Below are 20,071 nucleotides of genomic sequence, written 5' to 3'. Positions count from 1 at the left end.
CTTCGTGCTGATAACATGTTGTAAAACTAGCCTAATAGCCAAACATGTAAGAAAAAGATGGAGGGAGAAAGATAGAAATTTCATTCATTATGTACATAATACAATGAGATACAATAGAATATTATATAGGAATGAAAAAACTTGAAGAATAAGCAAAATCTATTTTAAATGTTGATAATCATAATAATTATTATTCATAACAAATGAGATTTATTTAAGGTGATTTTTATCTACCTAGTTATGATGTGAATGCATAATTTACTCCTTTCCTGATTTTCCTCTTTTATGTCGACTCATAGTCAACAACCTCACCTCATAGCCGCCTTGATGACTTACACATCCCCATTTTGAAGTTTGACAATTTATGTTTTGACCAAAAAGTTTAATGGTTTTTCAACTCTACCATCTTTGTTTTAACTCATAGTAATCTAGACACACTTCTACTACTATATTTTTGTTTTTGTATCAAAACAAGAATTAAAATTTATCTTTATGGTGAAGTTCTATTTCCTAATAGATTTTCTTCTACTTAAAAGTGGGGCAAAATTGTTTTTATTGAAAAAGAACATGACTGATTTGTTCTTTTTAGTTCATTTATATAATAGTTGAATATACTGACATAAGCAACCATATGTAAAAAAATATTAAATATTTAAAAACTAGTAAATACCTACAATATTCATGTTCTTAAATACCTATAAAATGAATGCACAATGTACAAAATATTCACGAACACAAACAAATGAACAAGAAGCCAGTTCTTGTTCATTCATTTAGCCGAACAAACGTAATCCTGATCTTGCAGTGTAGTGCAACGAGCGACGAGAATGTCAGTTTTACGATAGTAGAAATAAGGCGAAAACAGCAACCGGAAAAGGTATAAGGACCTGCTTAGTGAATTCGAAACATAACATATGAGGTCTTACATGAATAAATAAATAAATAAATAAGAAAGTATCATCCACTCCCCATCTTCACGGCAAAAGGCCTTGTGAACTCCGATCAAAGAAACCAAGCAGACTCGGCGCCGAAGAAGAGCTTACAAGTATGGCGTACACTGTTGAACTGGCTAGCCTTCTTCTTCCAGATCTTCCTTCAGATCATCAGTTCGTTGATTAATTACTCCTCGCCCTCCTTTGAACCGCTTTCCGTCGTTTAAGTGTGAGCATGATCCTTCGCAGAAGCTCACGGTATGCTTAGCGTTGCTTTCATTTTGGAAAATTAGGGTTCTAATTAGTCACTTCTATGACCGTTCCGTACCAATTTCAATCGCTTTTTAACTTTTACTTCTTTTAGACTTATATGTATTCATTTCACACTACACAACCAAGCTCCAGCACAGCTTTGGCTTGTTTTAGGTGCTCGACTCAAGCTTAGGCTCGTTTAAGGTTTCTCAAAGTATAAGTAAAAATGTTTAGTTAACAAATAATACACAAGTCAAGCTCGAGCTCGAGCTCTCTTAAGTAAAAACGAATCGAGCTTGGGCTCGGCTTGTTTGCAGCCCTAATTGATGGCAATTGGTTATCATAATTACAAGCTCCTAAATTCTGTAATTGATTCATCCAAAATTGGCTGCAGGTGGTTCTGGATTTGGATGAAACTTTAGTATGTGCGTATGAAACTTCTAGTTTGCCTGCGATTATTCGAAATCAAGCCATAGATGCAGGTTTAAAGTGGTTTGAGTTAGAATGCATATCATCTGATAAGGTAACAATGTTCGTGTTTTTCTCATTTATGAATATGAATATTATTTCATGATTCAAACTTCAAAGTGAAGTAATTATATTCTGAATTTCTGTATTGAAGGAATTTGAGGGCAAACCCAAAGTTTACTATGTGACGGTATTTGAGCGTCCTGGATTGCATGAATTTCTTACTCAACTTAGTATGTTTGCTGATCTTGTGCTGTTTACTGCTGGTCTTGAAGGTCTGCAATAAACTTCTTTTCAGTTTCAGTTTGCTGAGTTTATCTGTTGTAGAAAGCTGCAGTTGATTTGTTTTGGTGGTGGTTGTTACACCATTGCAGGTTACGCTAAACCGCTTGTTGATAAAATAGATGCCGAAAACAGGTTTAGTGGTAGACTGTATCGACCTTCGACATGTTCTACGTAAGTGATTATGCCCTTCACAACTTTTATAAGTTTCCTAGGACTTGTTTAGCTTATATTTTGACTTGACCCGTTTAAGAATTAAGATACTACATAACCCAAATCGACCTGTTCATAAGTAAATTGTAATCTTCGTAAGTTGCATAAAACAAAGTGGCGAGCATTAAAACAAAGCATGTGTGATGCATGAGCGTAACACTCAATGGGCGGATATTCGGAATTAGGGCTGTAAACGAACCGAACGAACACGAACAAGTCCTTGTTCATGTTCGTTCGTTAGGAAAATAATGTGTTCACGAACACTTACTGAACGAAATTTTATGTTCGTGTTCGTTCATTAAGGAAATTAATGTGTTCACGAACGGTTCACGAACACAAGCGAACACAAATAAAATTGGCAGAGCCTAGAGATTGAGACCGATGTATTCATCAATGTGAATAATGAAACCTTGTAAACGAATTGAATTAACATGAACAAGGGCATGCTCGTGTTCGATCATATAACTTTTTAAGAACAACGACACTTAATCGAACAAATATTTATGTTCATGTTTGTTTATTTAAAAATGGACATTTGTGTTCGTTTGTTTAAAATCTAAACTAACATAACCGAACAAAGATAAACAAACATGTATATTGAACAAAAATATAAATGAACTAAAATGAAAGCACTTAAATGAACACAAATTAACAAATATAAATCCTTTAAGCAGATGACCTATCCGGATAATATTTAATTATTTTCTATTAATACCTAAAAAAACATAAATAAACAGAGAGCGTTCATGAACATAAATGAACGAACAGAACATGTGTTCATGTTCGTTCGTTTAATTAAATGAACACAAATTTTTTGTTCATGTTCGTTCATTTATTAAATAAACGAACACAAACGAACTTCCCGCCGAACGGTTCACGAATAGTTCACCGAACGTTCGGTTCATTTACAGGCGTATTCGGAATAACAACATAATGGCTATTCATCAAAAGCTAAGTAGCAAAAGTTAACTATTCAACTAATCTCATACTGAGGTTTGAAACGAACTGGACATAGAAAACTGAACTGATAACAAAAAGATGATACAACCTTCTTCTTTTAGAAAAAAAAATATGTTCTCTATAAATTACAAAGTGTTGAGTTGGTTTCTTAAATTGTTATTAGTCATGTTTCAAGAGTCTCTTTATTGCATTATCAAGATCAACTTGATTGTATCTGAATTGTGACACAAACATTGTCTTAAATTAGAATAGTTAGGTTAAAGTTACATAAAAAAGCTGTGTAGGTGGTTGTTATGATACGTCCTCAAGCATGAAAAGAATCTGACTGAATCCAATAGAAGGAAGCAGAAAATCAAATCAAAAGCAGTTAGTTTGTTAATGGCTGCTAGTAATCAAACTTCGTGCAAATAAGATTAAAAGATCTACATGATGGCAAAAGGAAGCATATATATGGGTGTGATGAGGAGCGAATCCATAATCACGATTAAGTGTGGTCCATTCTTTTCCAATAATCTCTCGTCAGATATGCAAAAAGAAGGGTAAAGCGGCATTCTTTTGGAACAAAAAGCATGCTCTTTATAAATTACGAAGATGCTACTTTCTCGCTATCGTTAAAGAACCTTGAGTAGCAGTGCGGATTAGTTGTAGAGAGAATTAAAGTAGTCTCTATAGTAATCGAGAGATTAATATGCTCTTTGTAATTTTTATAGAACATGTGTTTTATTCTCAAAAAAATTGGTTTTTATCCTATTTTTATACATGTTTGGATTTGGGCAGGGGATTATTGAAAAAGTAATGAATCATATCTGAGTGTGATTCTAGATTCGTTCTTCCTCTCTCCCTTACGGAGTTACGGATGCTTCTTTCCTCTTATCAATTAGATTTTTAAATCTTATTTGCGTTAAGTTCGATTGCTAGCATCTATGAACTTTTTGCTTTTGATTTGATTTTTTCTTCCTTCTATTGGAGTTGATCAGATTTTTTTCCCGTTGAAGGGTTGATAATCAACAACTTGTGCAACTTTTCATGTAATTATAACTCAATTATTCTAATCTAAAAACTTATAAAAAGGTCGTTGGTTGTTTTTGTTTTATGACATCGTGTTTGTGTCACAATCCAGATAATCATAATCAAGTTGATTTAGACAATGAAATAAACAGATTCTTGAAACATGTATGTCAACAATTTCAGAAAGAATCAACTGATTACTTTGTAACTTAGAAAGAACATTTTTTTGATTCCAAAAGAATGTGATTTCATCATCTTTTTTCTCAGTGTCTGGATTGGGTGTTACCATTAATTAAAACTGCCTTGTTTGAGTCATTGGTTTTTTTGATTCTATGGTGACAAAAGGTTATTTGGATTCTAATTTATTATTCAACACTTAGTATTGTACCATCCTATTCTTGTTAAATATATTTATAAGTTTCTAATTTCTCTATTCATTTATTACATGATTTCCGATAAAGATCTTTATTGATTTGGTTATAGGACATCTTCAAGTATTTATACGCCATATTAGATAACTTAATTGAGTTTATTTGGTCAAATTACTGTATGTATGAACACACATTCGTGTGTTAAATATTTAACTTAATAGCTTTAATTGAAAGATGGGTATCAACTTTGTTAATTATTACTTGTTTTTAATTGCTTAGGACTTAGGAGGAACGTACGTTGGTTACACGTGTTAGGTTATGAGATATTGACTTATGTGTGCTACGAAATTATAGAGGTTTGGGATTTAATGGCCTCAACTGTAAACAACCCCGCCGTTTGCTAGACTGGTAGTTAATTCAACAACTTAGAAGATGACCCAATATATTGCTGAGTTATACGACACTATCTCAAAGAAAACAATTTCTGTGTCTAGTCCCCCAAAAGAGTGAGTAAATGGGTTGAAACCCAAAAGAGTGAGTACATGGACCTGTTAATAAGTAAATGAATTGAAGCCATTATCTCTACCTATTTATTCAAGTTACCATCTTTACATGTTTCTATCAATATATCCACAATTCACATGATAATGCGATATAGAAATTAACTAAATTTTGAATCCATTTTTTGTTGTCTTGCAGCGAATTCAGGTAGCATGTGAAGGATCTTTCGTGTATATCAACAAACTTTTGCAGAATTGTGATTGTGGACAATAATCCATTTAGTTTCTTATTGCAGCCGGTCAATGGAATCCCATGCATACCTTTTTCTGCTGGTCAACCACATCAGGTACCATGAATATGAATTTTAAATACTTGTTACTTGCTAAACAGTTTATGCTATAGGTTTGGTTTAGATCTTATTTTGGGATTGCTTATTTAGTCCAAAAGGACTTTTGGTTAAAAGGACTTTTATAACTTATGACTTTTGAAAAGGAGTTTTTAAAAAAAGTGTTTGGATTAGCTTATGTGGGTACATATGCATTTTTAACCCAAAAGTCACAAATTCCTGACTTCTCTGAATCAGTTTTTTTACACTAAATGAAAAGTTAAAACCTAAAGTCCTTTTCACTTATCCAAACACCTTTTTCTATTTTCTCCTTTCTGCAAAAGTTAAAAAGTTAAAAGGAGGGGAAAATAAGCAATCCCAAACACCCCCTTCAGGTGGATTAAATAAAAAAGTTAAGCTAAGATAGAAATGGGTTGAATGTTAATGTTTAAAGCCTCTTAAATCATTATATTCAAAACATTTAGATGATTACCAAAACGGAAAGCTGCAAGAAAATGAAATGTACTATTCACTTTTTTTACAGATATATGCAACTTACTTTTCTAACCGAAAATGAAACATGCTACTTTTTTTATCTGAGCGCGTAGTTTGCTGTGATCAGTGGTATAAAATGTTTTCAAGTACGGTGGCTTAAGTCATTTCAAATGTGGTGTAAGCGAGCGGGGCCTGGTCTTGGCTCGTTTAACTTAAGAGAACTTAAGCTCGAGCTTGGTTCGTTTATTATTTAATAATTAGTTTGTATACATTTTTAAATATTTTTTAAATATATTTTAGTTATAATTTTTATATATTGCACGATATATATTATTAGTTATTTTTTCATAATTTTATATATAATAATAACTATTATATAAACATATATTATCTATATAAAACAAAACTATATGTATAATAGGCTCGTGATTTGGCTCGAGCTCGTTTGACCTTGGCTTGATTCGAGCTATTTTGTAGCCGATCTTGAGTAGCTTACAAACGGGCCTTGTTTTGGATATTTTGGTAAGAAATGGTAATAGTATTGCAGTATGTAGTTAAAAAGGTATCTTTTATATATCAGCAAAAAGTGACCACTGCCTAGGACATAGCATTTTCTTGCTGTTTCCCTTTATTGTAGTTATATATTGTTTCTGTAATAATATTTAATGCATTAATCACCTACAAAGAAAGTGTCTGCGTGACAACTCAAGTACCAAACCATACTAGGAATTGGCCATTTGGCCTGTTATCAAACTTGATCGTTACGCTCATTTTCCATATTTCAAATTATGTTATATTTTTATTACATTCTCATTTTCTTACTAATAATAATAATCTTTTCATGCATATTATAATCAGCTTCTTGAGGTCCTTCTTCCCCTTTTAAAGCAACTATCTCAGCAAAGGGATGTAAGGCCTGTGCTGTATGAAAAGTTTCACATGCCTGAATGGTTTAATAAACATGGAATCCCGACCTCTGGCTTGACAACACATGGTTAAACTTATAAAAAAATGAATCATCTGTACAGAGTAGAACCCTTTTGTTGGTATATTTGAGGCACCTAAACATGTAATCAATCCTTCACCATGAACAATTCTCTTATGATGATGGTGAAATTTTGGATTTAATGGGCCCATTTGTTAAAAAGCCGCAGGTAGTCTCTGTACCAGGCAAGCATAAGTTTTTAAAAGTACCAAATTTGTATAGTTTTAATTGGGATGGGAAATTGTTTATTTATGGGTTCACTTGTGACGGTCTGCAACAATCGTTTTGAACTTCATTTCTTGTAATTTGGTATATAGTTTCCTTACAGTGTGATTCCAGTTTCCAGCTTCTGTTAACATGTTGTAAATCGACATTAGGCTCCTACATTTACACCCCTAAAAGAAGTTATTTACTTGGCGTACCCTCGCCCCTTCTGCCATATTGGGTATATGGGCGCACAGATCTGGTATACAGAAGTTGAATGTTTTCGCATAGTTACTATGATTTTGGCTCTTTTAGCTGGAGGTGCAGAACTCAGGTTTTCCAAATACCTGGTTTCGGGTATGGAACCGGGTTCGGGTATGACCGGGTATTGGCAATACCCGGGTCGGGTTCGGGTCCGGACATTGTCTCTGAAAACCATATCCTATGTATCGGGTTCAGGTCGGGTATAGAACCGGGCATTCTAAGGTATTTGAATACCCTATTTCTGGGTATTGAAAAAACCACATTTTCGTGTTTTTTAGGTATTTTTTTGGTATATGTTGGATTTTTTTAAGGGGTTGCACCTTTTAGGATTGTTTTTCCGGGTATTTTTCGGGTAACATCGGGTATGGATTGGGTATTTGAAAAACCCGGTTTCGGATATTTGAAAAACATGGTTCCGGGTATGGAACCGGTTCGGGTTTTCAAGCATTACCATGTACAAATCGGGTCTGGTTCCTGGTACGGACCATACGGGTTTTGGTACTGAAATGCATACCCTATCCGTACTCTACGGGTAGAGTCGGGTACGGATTTGGGTATTAAAAACCTGGTACCGGATTTTTTTCGGGTCCAGTTCCGGTTTTTTGTGCATCTCTATTTTTAGCTACGTGTGGACTGGTTTGGGTTATGTTTTTATGTTTGGCTCATCAGATGGGTTGAATGAGATAAGAGTGGCTTAAAGTATATTCTTAATGCATAGGATCTCTTGAATTATTTTAAAACATAGGTTAGCGATTAGTTTCTGTATTTTAGTTGTAATAATGCTAAATGGTTCATAAGAAAAACATACAATTAGGGATAATTTAGGGTGTAAACGAACCTAGTCGTAAATGAGTACTTGATATTGGGTTGTTAAAAGCTTAAATTGAGTTGAACTTAAATGGGTTTGAGTCTAAACGAGTTAATTATATATATAAATATAGGGAAAAGTTAAAATGCAAAGGGAAACAAAAATGAAAAGTGTGAGAAGGATTTGTGGCCACACAAAAAACCTCTAAAAAAAACAAAAAAATCATAACTCAAAATATAAATAAAAAACGAAAAAAATTTAAAAACCAAAATGTTTCCCCCGTCATTCTTGTTCCAAAAAAACGTCAAAAGATACAATGCCGAGAAAAAAAGACACAATGTCAAAAATGAACAAACAGCATAATGATAAATAAAAAAAGGATACAATATGTCGCAAAATATAACACAATACCGAACAAAATATAACACAATGTTGCGCAATATAACACAATATCAAGAAAAAAGACACAATGCCAAGGAAAAAAGACACAATCGAACAAAAATAAACAAAAAACACAATGATAAATAAAATAACACAATGATCTTTTTTCCTCAACATTGTGTCCTTTTCGAGTTTTTTTTAGTTTTTTTATATTTTTAAAACAAGGAAGATGGTGGAAACATTTTTGTATTTTTATATTTATTATTTTTTTATTAAATTTTGAGTTATGAATTTTTTTTATTAATTTATTATTATTTTTTAGGGTTTTTTATATACAAATTTTTCTCATTTGTATCCTCCTTTGTAGAATAACCTGACCCTAAAAATATAACATATGTTTAGTATAATAAGTTTACATCATAAATTATATTCAATTATATGTTTATATATGAATAAAATAATAATACATTTATATATTTTTTTTTGACGGCCAAGTTTATTGATAGAAAAAAGAAATCTAGCCTAGCAAGAAACTATACTAGAAAACAACATAACACCATAATACATAGCATTGTTGATTACATAAATTCTCAAAACGAAAAGAAACACCAATTTATATGTACTTATTATACGTTTATTTACATACATGTAAATAAAAAAGTGATAAATTAAGACACTCGAGCGGAATTTTTAAAATTTTACATGTCAAGATCAAGTTTTGAAAATCTTACAAGTCAAGCTCACCTAAACCTGAAAGTAGGTTGAAACATAACCAAGGCTGGACACTGTTTGCCACATTTAGACCAAGTGTAGTGGATAACTCTCTATAGGGGCGTTGTGCATCATACGACGTCACATTACCATAGAAAAAGGGGGGGGGGGGGGGTTCCTACATGTATTATACGTAAATTTTTTTCCATACACACATCAAATGAAAATACGTACATTTTTTTCTACTTTTCGCTCTCATCTTATATCTTTTATGGCAAATATTTTAAAAAATTTCTATGAGGAAGAACAAATATATTGTAATTTAGTTTTTTTTTATACGGTAAGTATAAGGCAAGTAAAATCAGGAATGTTCAAACTTCAAACACCTTTAGAAACTTATGGAATTGACCAGACCGGGCTAAATGGGCCGATGCAGTCAAGTTATGAGTATTACGTTTCGGGTTAAGGTTTGAATAATTGGGTTTCACAGTTTGGGTTACCATTTGAAAAACTGGGTTTTGCAATTCAGTTTAAAGTTTGAAACCGGTTAGGCATATTGAGCATTTCAGGATATTAAAAAAAATAATTTGTATAACTCTAATAAAAGATAAATTACAACATATTTGTGCGCATCTAAATCCAACAATTATAATACAATTGCGTGCTAACAAAAAAAGAGGCCTAAACTGTCAAGCCGTCAAAACCGAATTGTGTTGATGCGTCCCGCTGGTCTGGAAAGCCGCCGATTCAGTTTGATTTCTAAAAATGACCATAGTTATCAGTTTGAAAAAAAAATTCGTCAAAACAACCGAACCGGAATGAAGTTTGATTAGAAAGTAACAAAAAAGGAAAACACACACACACATCTTCTTTTTATGTTGGTCATTTAAAGACATGCTTTAAACCATAGTGTTGAAAGTCCGGGTACGCACATCTTGACTTGTTTTTTTTCGTGTTCTTGGAACTAGGTTATTGAGGTTGCCAAACTTACAAGTAGCTACAAAAAATGATGGCCCCTAAGTTAATAAAATAAAGGGAGTCTCAACGATACCTTTATTTAGTACTAGCTTTTATTCTAATACAGAGGTTGCTTTAGATTATATGTTTCTAATATTTGTATATTATTTGTATTTTAATTTTATTTATTATAAAAAAAGTTAATAATATGTTTAGGGTTTGATGATTAAAAGGTTTCACTAATAAATGTTATGGTATAACCCGGTTTAAAAGCTATCTGGATTTGGTGAGACTCATTACCCATTTAGTTTTTTACTGTAAAATTGTTTGTTAATTGTAAATAATATCTTTTTTTTTTAAATCAAATAATAATTTTTAGTATATCCATATTTTATAGGATTTTCATATCAAATATAATTTGTGGGATTAATTTTTAATTTTAATGAGATGTTATAACCCGTTTAAGGGCTATCCGGATTTGGTAAAACTCATAACCGTAAATTCTGGTCAAACGCATGAGAAGTCTCTATTTACGAATAAAGCAATTTAGTGCCCTTTAGATAATGTAGAAAACAAACAGAAAAGTTTTAAAAGTTTCGTTTATATATATTTATTATATATATTTAGCATAAGATAACAATACGTTAGTATGCTTAAATTAACCGGTGTGCTAGTAATTTCTAATGCAGGAGCACATGATTCAACAGAATGACCCAGCCCGAGAGTCCTACGTGGACATTGGAGTGTGAAACAAGCTAGCCTTATTTGAATTATCTTCTATTATTTGTTTAAAATTTAAATTTCTAAATTATCTTATTTCAAAATTTGAAAAAAAAATTAAAATTTGTTTCTCTATAAATAAGACTATATTTGTTTCTCTATAAATAAGACTATAGAAGGGTAGTTTTTATATTATAAGATGGTGAACATAGTTCTTGAATCTTTTGATTCATTTCTAAACTATTTGGTTAGACGAAGACCATAAACAAACTATGACTTGAGTACTACCGTGGAATCGGTATCAAATTCATTTTGTTTAGTCATCCTCCTCCGATTGTTAGACAAAAAAAATTGTTTAGTCATTCTTCTCTAATCGTAAACGGTCCAGAGGCATCATGTTTTCTTTTTATTTTGTTATATACTTAGTTTTAAAATAGTTGAATTGATTTCCTCATCTTTGTTTGTCGTATAAGTGGAAATTTTAGTTTAAGTTGTATCATAACACTCTTTTAACGGGCTCTTATATATATATATAATAATCTAGTTTATGAAATAATGAGTTTGGTATTTTCTTTCTTTTATCTTTTGGTCCTCACTTTGAATTTATCACATGTCTGCTTTTTTCAAACCGTGCATTTTTGTTGTTAAGACTTTTAGAAATTTTTGGAAGTAAAAAAACGACACTATTTCTCGTGTTAATTAGGAAGAAAAGAAAACCATGACTTTTGGCGCAGAATTCAAGGACATTAAATTCAAGACATAATGTTTGAACTATAAATGAATAAAGTCGGGCTACCCAGTAATCCAATGATAAAATGTGACTCCATACGTCCGTGATTGCAAACAACGCTAGGTCCAAAAGACTACTACGATAAAATCCGGTTGAGATCGGATTCTAACTTGAAACTTTAAGGTTTTCAGCCGAAATCTTCACTTCTTCTCCCATACCAGTTGAGCTAAAGCCCATTAGTGAAGGTGGACAAACTAAACCTCAAACAAAAAGAACCTTTTGATATATGTAAAAGAAAAAACAAAAGAAAACAATATTAAAGGTTTCTCTTTTTTTATACTATTAGGATTTTCTTTATATAAAACATAATGTATTCAGTTAGTTTCTTCTCTCTTATTATTTCCCGTCTAATTATATGATTTACCTCTCACTTTCATGATAAGATCGGTTGTTTGATGGTTTTAGCTCAACACATTTTTCTCTTTAGTCGTCACTATTTGAAAAATGGTAAAAGAATTGGCGACGATTATTGCTTACATAATAACATATGAAAGTGAGTGTCAAATATTCTAAAATACGTAAGTCTTTTACTAATGCCAGACACATGTTTACTATATAAGTTTATCGCCCATTTTGGTGAGAGATCCTAACAACCTAAAATATGTGCATTATCTTAACGTACACTAGGTTTTGCAAGTAATTTGAAATATATTAGTTTCTTTTATCTTGTGTTTAATAGATGTAGATATGATGGATATAAAGTAACGCTCTTAATTAAATTATGTAACTTAATTAAATAGGAAAATTAATAAAATTAAACATGCACTGTTTCTTTTACTTCAAGCCCACATGTTTACTTCTAACAAAGTTGTCTTGATGCCATGCACCACACTGTGTTATTAACCTTGGATTTCTTGCAATGCCATAATTTTTTAAATGGTTACTTAGTCAAGTCATTTAATGTATTAAAGATGTGTTGAAAGAACTTTCTCTTATATAAGAGAGTTTATTTATAAATCAAATTGATTGAAAAGTATAGAGATCTCACCTGTTGGGAACTAGTCAACTAATGAGGGAATAGATAAAGGTAAACTCATCTCATAAGCAAAGATGTTTTCTAAACAAGCTTTGACCCCTCTCCCATACATCAAGTCAAATTTCACTCAACCACAACTGATTTCCTTATTGTGGTTCCTCATAAAAACCTCATGTCTAAATTTTAAAGGAATAATGAAATAAGCATTATTTGATTATTGTATCAGATTTCCTATCCTCATTTCAATCTCGTAAACTTTTTTTTTTTGGGGGGGGGGGGATATTTTAAGCCGGGATTACTATTCACCCATAGGCCATAACCATTTTTTAATAATTTTTGTGAGTGAAATAAAAAAGTATAATAATAAAATTAAATAAAGAAGTATAATTTAATTGGAATAATGATACATATAAGGAATGAGATGTAAAAGGTTTTAGAAAAATAGGAGATAGATTTAGAAGATGATGATTTTTAGTTTGATTTGTGAAATGAGAATGGGTAGCCTAACGTTCTATCAAAAATTAAAAAATCATTTTAGGTTAAGAAAAAAAAAGGGGGAATGATATTTAAATAACAGTTATTTACTTGTGTCATTTAGCTTAATCTAATAATATTTTTAGCAAAATCTTATTTAGCCATCTCAATCTAATAAAAAATAATATTATTTGGTTTTTTGGTCGAAAACCAAACCTAACCAAAATTTTGAAATATCTAAATTCAGTTCAATTTGGTTTTTGGTTTTAGCACAAATACCATCAAATTGAATAAGCCTAAAAAACAAACTTAAACCAATGAACACCTTAAGCTATTTTCTATTAACACCTTTAGAAGTTTAGATATAAAGCGTCACCTTTTTTTAGCCCTTGATATGTGTTTTCTTGATCATCCAATTGTCCAGGATTATCACCTATTTCACCCCTTGAGCAAGACTCGTGAATGCTCGCTTACAGTTTGTGAAAATTAATAATAATTGTATATCTACTAATTTAGAAGCAAGTCTAATAATATATATAGTTTCATTATCAAGATCAAGTATTTAAGTTGGATAGATAGATAGTGGTTTCAAAGTTTTGATAGAGAGTATGATTGAAGAGGTAGGTCCCAGCAGGGCTCAGTTGGTCCCGCATGACTCACCTTGAACAGGGATGTCTGCGCAAAGACCATCTACTCCCGCAGGACCCACCATGCTCAGAGAAGCCTACGCGCAGTATGCAAGCTGCATACGCAGGGAAAAGCCTCCCAATGGTAAAGTAACCCGCCTGTTCCCGCAGTTGCGGATACAAGCCATCAGGGAAGGCTACCCGCACAGCATAGCTACACGCATAAGGCTTAACACTTACAAATATTCAGTGTCACCTGAAAGAATGAGCAAAGGCGGGAGGGGGAAAACTCCCGCCAAAATGGGCCAGTCCGTATGATGGAGGATCTTTTGCGTGATACCTGGCGAGGTAAAGACAAAAGATCTGACCAAGAATGCGACAGCTCACTGACAGCAGCGTGGCAGACAGCACGCCACTGCACTGTGACCAATAGCCGCCGCCTGCTCACCAACTCCTGCCAGAGCACGTGCCTAGCCTGCAGTTGGTAGAAGACGAAGAGTGCACGGCACGCTTGCTCTATGTCAGACGCTACCTGTCCACCACTCACAGGCAAGGCACGTGCATAGGTTACAGTTGGTAGCGTGTTGGGCCGGCTAAACCCCTTGGATACCCACCTTCGGCTATAAAAGACAGCAAATGGTATTATCATTTCATCATCTACTATCTCGTATAACTTACTTGATAACTGCTCTAATAGTATTCATATACTTTTATATTGAAAGAGCAATATAGACTGATTCTCACGCCGGAGGGTGGTCACAAGGAGGAACCCCCCCCCTTCTCAGTGACGAGCTTACGGTGTCTGTTTTGCAGGTTCCCTGAAGTACAACTTACTCTGCTGGACCTAACCTTCGTGGGAAACATTACTTAGCCCCCAGATTACCTATAATCTGCCCGGGGTCACTTAGTGTTTCTTCATTGGCGCCATCCGTGCATAAAAGCTAGAACTACATCTTTCTCCAGTTTTTCAAAACTTCCAAGATGACTAGAGAAACTCCGGTAACCACAACCCCAGCCACTGGGGTAAACACCGGCAACACAATGTTTACAAACACTACCCCAGCCACCCAAGCTGGGGGAAGTGAAGTACATTTTACGAACACTACCCCAGTCACTCATGTAGGGGCAAGTGGAGTAAATATTCCACTGGGATTCACTGATGCCCAGCTGGAAAAACGAACTCGAGCCCCTCGCCAAACACTTGATCAAGTGAAGGCATGGGCCGAGGCACGTCAAAGAGAATTTCAGGCTGAGTTGGAAGAACGCTTGCGTTCAGTCCAACAAGCTGAGGAATTCGGTAGTACTCGCCAGCACCTCAACATGAGTAGTGAGTGCGAGTACTCAGACGACGAGAGGGAAGACTCCGACACCGACGCGAACCCTCGCCATAGGGCGAAAGGGAAGCGTAAGGAAACGGACCCCCAGCCAAAAAGGAATTTTGGGGAAGCATTCCAACCAGTCACGGAGAAAAGCTCGCGTGACTTCTCCAAGGCCTTTAGACCTACTGCCACAAACGCAGGAAGGTCAAAATTTGCTAGGGACATTGCAGAAGCAATCGCCCCGAGGAGTGCCAAACAAATGTCCAACATTGGCACATACGATGGTCTATCCGACCCAGATGACCATCTGAACAGGTTCATTGCGGGGGCAACCGTCAGTAACTGGACGGAGCCCACGTGGTGCTACATGTTCCAGATGACTCTGGTAGGAGCAGCCAGAGCATGGTTTGACCGTTTACCGGTCCACCACATTTATGACTGGGCAGACTTCCAGAACAAGTTCAGTCAACAGTTTAGTCAACAGAGGAAGCACACTGAGGAGCAGTGGACGATCCTCAACTGTGTGAGAGAAGAGGATGAATCCTTACTGGACTTCATCACCCGCTTCAACTCCAAGAAGCTGAGTCTGGGCAACGTCAGCGAAGACCTCGTTCGCGCCGCTTTCATTCAGGGCGCTGAGTACCCAGAACTTATCCGCACTTTGACGGGTAAAGACGGCATGCCATCCACATGGGATGCCATAATGACGGCAGCCAAGCGCTTTGCCGAAACGGAGAAACAGCTGGGAAGAGATCTCCCCCAGAATACAAACCTCTACACACAGAGGACAAGGGAGAACAATGTGAGAGCCGCCCGGCTAAACAAAAAGAGGCGGCAAGGTATTTGGCAGTCAAGGATTAACTTTGACACCCCCTCAAGCTCTCGCCCTCTGGTTGGCGGAAGGGACAACACGCACCCTTCCAACCGGAAGAACCGTTGGACGCCACTCACCAAGAGCGTCACGGAGATATTTGCCACGGAAAAACTGCCATGGCCAAAAGCCCCAGCGATCCGACAGAAACCCAATGCGGATCAAAGCAAGTCTTGTGACTTCCATGGGACAAAGGGCCACAGCACTGAGGAGTGCACATCCTTGAGGGACATCGTTGAGACATTCGTCAAGGATGGGAGGTTGCAACACCTCGTGGCATCTATCAAGAAAGGGGGAAGAAACGACAACAGGTACAGGGGTAACGGACGAAAGCCCGTCGACATCAGCATCAACATGGTCCATGGTAAGGTCAGAGGAAGAAAGAGACCGATGACCGAGCCATGCGCATGGAAGGAAGCAGAAGTGCGCTTCCCGCGAGTGCCGGGAGGCCCAAACAAAGAAGGCCCCATTGTCATTAAAACCCAGCTGGGGCACTACATCACCTCCCGCACACTCGTTGACAATGGCGCATCGTCGACAGTGATGTACAGGCAGTTCTTCGACAAGCTCGACGATGAAGACAAGGAACGCCTGGAGACGGTCTACGCTTCAATGGAGGGGTTTGACGGCAGCATGAACACTCCCTTGGGCATCCTATCTTTCCCCGTCACTCTCACCGATGGGAATTATTCACGCACGGAGGATGTGGATTTTGTTGTAATGAAAAAACCACATCATACGTATGACATCCTATTCGGGAGAGACGGGATGGCAAGATTCAACGCCATGGTATCCTCAGTCCACGGCATGATGGGATGGCCAACAACTGACGGCGTAGCGATGATCACGGGCATTCCCCAGGTATGCATCGCATCTGTCTCTTCTAAACCCAAACCGAAGATGGCCAAACAAACCATCACTGAACCTGAACAGTGGGCATTCAATGGGAAATATCCTGATCAGGCCGTTACCATTGGCCCGACAATTGTTGATCCAACACGCACCTTACTCAAGCGCTTACTGCAGCGAAACGCAGACATCTTCGCGTGGACACCAGCCGACATGACTGGTGTACCCCGGAGTAAGGCAGAGCATAAGCTCAAATGCGATCCGGCCGTTACGCCGATCGTACAAAAGCGCAGAGTAATGGGGCCCGAGCAAACCAACGCGTGCAGAACCCAAGTCAAGGAACTCCTTGATGCGGGCATCGTGCGCGTTAGCAAATATCAAACGTGGGTTGCAAATCCCGTAATGGTACCGAAGAATAACAAACAATGGCGCATGTGCATAGATTTCAAAGATTTGAACAAAGCATGCCCCAAAGATTGTTATCCGTTACCAGAAATTGATCTCAAGGTGGATTCGGTGGCACCATTTCGCCTTAAATGCTTCTTGGATGCGTATAAGGGGTACCATCAAATCCACATGGCTGTAGATGACCAGGACAAAACCGCCTTTCGGACGCCCGATGGCACATTTTGTTATAAAATGATGCCATTCGGACTTAAGAACGCCGGGTCCACGTACCAACGACTAATGGACAAAGAGTTTCACGCCCAAATTGGGAGAAACTTGGAAGTCTATATGGATGATTTGGTCATCAAAAGCCCCGAGCCAGAGGCGATGTTGAAAGACATTGAGGAAACTTTCAACACGCTCAGAAAGATAAACATGAAGCTCAACCCGAGCAAGTGTTCATTTGGGGTGGAAGAAGGGAAGTTCTTGGGAGTCATTATTACTAAAGATGGCTTCAGAGCGAACCCTGAAAAAGTCGAAGCCATTGTCAAAATGGAATCACCTACCACCATAAAACAGGCTCAAACACTGAACGGACGACTAGTCGCGCTTAACCGCTTTTTGGCAAACCATGCGGATAGGTCGTTCCCATTTGTGTCAACACTAAGAAATTGTTTAAAGAAAACGCACTTCCGCTGGACACCAGAAGCGGAAGCAGCTTTCCAGGAGATTCGATCACGCCTGATCGAACTCCCAACACTCACAGCACCACAAGCGGGAGAGGAGTTAATCCTATACCTCTCCGCAACAGATAGAGCAACCGGGGCAGTCCTGCTTGTAGAACGAAAAGGCATCCAGATGCCAATCTATTATGTTAGCCGCGTGCTGGCTGACGCGGAAACCCGGTACTCTACCCTGGAAAAACTGGTCTTGGCACTTATACACGCTTCACGCAGGTTGAGACGATATTTCCAGGGTCACCCAATCACTATTCTCACCAACTTCAAACTCTCAAATGTTCTAGGCAAACCCGAGTTATCGGGACGCCTAGCCAAATGGGCAATTGAATTGGGAGAATATGCGATTCAATACAAGCCGAGACCAGCCATTAAAGGCCAGGTCCTGGCTGATTTTATTGCAGAAGTCCCCGCTGCGCGGGAGAAAGAGTGCCAGGAGGAGGTTCAACCCTCCCCAGCACACGAAATCGATGAGGTCTGGCGACTCTACACTGATGGAGCAGCTAGTAACGAGGGTTCAGGCGCAGGGTTAAAATTAACAAACCCAGCAGGCCAGGAATATACTTATGCTATTCGGCTGGATTTCCCAAGTACGAATAACGAAGCTGAATATGAAGCATTCCTGGCCGGATTGAGGATTGCGCGTAAAATGGGTGTAAAAAATTTGGAAGCCCATGTAGATTCCATGCTAGTGGCAAACCAAATAAACGGGACGTACACGGCTGTAAATGACACAATGGCCCTGTACCTCGCCCAGGCCAAAGCCATCATGCGCGATTTTAATGATTGTAAAGTGATACATGTCAAGCGCAGCGAAAACAAATCTGCGGATGCGTTAAGTAAGCTTGCATCACTGGCCTTCACCCACTTGGGAAAGGACATCCGCGTGGAACTCCTCGAAACACCATCAGTCCCGCACAAGGAAATTTGTGTCATCCAAACCGGTACAGAAACATGGATGACCCCAATAATAAAATACCTTGAAGCAGGAACGTTACCAGAGTCGAAGTCACAGGCAAGAAAACTACGCTGTAAAGCACTGAATTATCAGCTGGTCAATGACACCCTTTACAGACGTAACTTTCTTGGCCCATTGTTAAGATGCGTAGACAACCAAGATGCTGACTACCTCCTAAGGGAGGTTCACGAAGGCATCTGTGGAGTACACGCAGGTCCCCGCGCTGTGGTAGCCAAGCTAAACAACGCGGGATACTTCTGGCCGGGTATGCATATGGACGCGTTGGCATACATCAGAAAATGCAGATCTTGTCAGCTTTACGCACCCAACACGCATCGCCCGAAAAATGAACTTGTTCCTGTCACTTCCTCGTGGCCATTTCAGAAGTGGGCCATTGACGTGACAGGCCCATTTCCAACAGCAGCTGGGAATGTTCAGTTCCTAGTGGTAGCCATTGACTACTTCACCAAATGGATAGAAGCGAAACCTTTAGCCCAAACAACTGCAAAGCATATCAAAAAATTTATTTGGGAATTTATTATTTGTCGTTTTGGACTTCCACAGAATTTGGTAAGCGACAATGGCACCAACTTTGCTGACAAGAAGCTACAGCAGTGGCTGAAAGAACTTCAAATCACCCACACCTTTACCTCAGTGGCACACCCGCAAGGTAACGGTGAGGTAGAAAGAGCAAACAAGAGCATCGTCGAAGGCATCAAGAAAAGACTCTTGGAACACAGATCCGGCTGGGTGGACGAGCTTCCGCACGTCCTTTGGGCAAACAGAACGCTGAAGAAGACCAGTACGGGAGAAACCCCGTTCAGTCTCACTTATGGCACTGAAGCCATGATCCCAGTCGAAATCGGTTTACCCTCACCAAGGGTCTTAATCCAACCAGAAGACAATGATGCGGAAAGACGGTTAGACCTTATGCTAACCGAAGAGCGCAGAGACTTAGCCGCCGTGCGTGAAGAAAACTACAAACGACAAATGCAAAAGTACTACAACACGCGGGTAAAACTCTGCAACTTCAAGGAAGGAGACTACATACTGCGTAACAACGAGGCTTCGAACCAACAACGCCCAGGAAAGTTGGCCCCGATTTGGGAAGGGCCATACATTATCAAAGAAGTTCTGGGAAAGGGCGCGTACCGGCTCGAAAGGCTCGATGGCACTCCCATCCCTAGAACATGGAATGGAGCTCAATTACGCAAATGTTATATGTAGATCAATTCCAACTTGTAAAG

At 37.5% G+C, this 20,071-nt stretch overlaps 1 pseudogene across 1 annotated transcript; it reads left to right on the top strand.

Annotated features, from left to right (window-relative positions):
* Positions 1 to 742: 742 nt before the first annotated feature.
* LOC143570439 (uncharacterized) lies at positions 743 to 6,806 on the top strand (annotated as a pseudogene). The gene is made up of 7 exons (XR_013141931.1): positions 743 to 877; positions 956 to 1,190; positions 1,579 to 1,707; positions 1,807 to 1,927; positions 2,027 to 2,108; positions 5,186 to 5,333; positions 6,666 to 6,806. The product of XR_013141931.1 is annotated as an uncharacterized LOC143570439 (transcript).
* The last annotated feature ends 13,265 nt before the right edge of the window (positions 6,807 to 20,071 follow it).

The sequence above is a fragment of the Bidens hawaiensis genome, unplaced genomic scaffold (genome assembly GCF_021521415.1).
Source record: "Bidens hawaiensis isolate Kalapana, Puna unplaced genomic scaffold, B.hawaiensis_p1.1 tig00024985_1, whole genome shotgun sequence".
NCBI classification, from domain to species: domain Eukaryota; kingdom Viridiplantae; phylum Streptophyta; class Magnoliopsida; order Asterales; family Asteraceae; genus Bidens; species Bidens hawaiensis.
The sequence above is the reverse complement of the archived record's forward strand: the minus strand, read 5'-3'. Positions and strand labels throughout refer to the sequence as shown.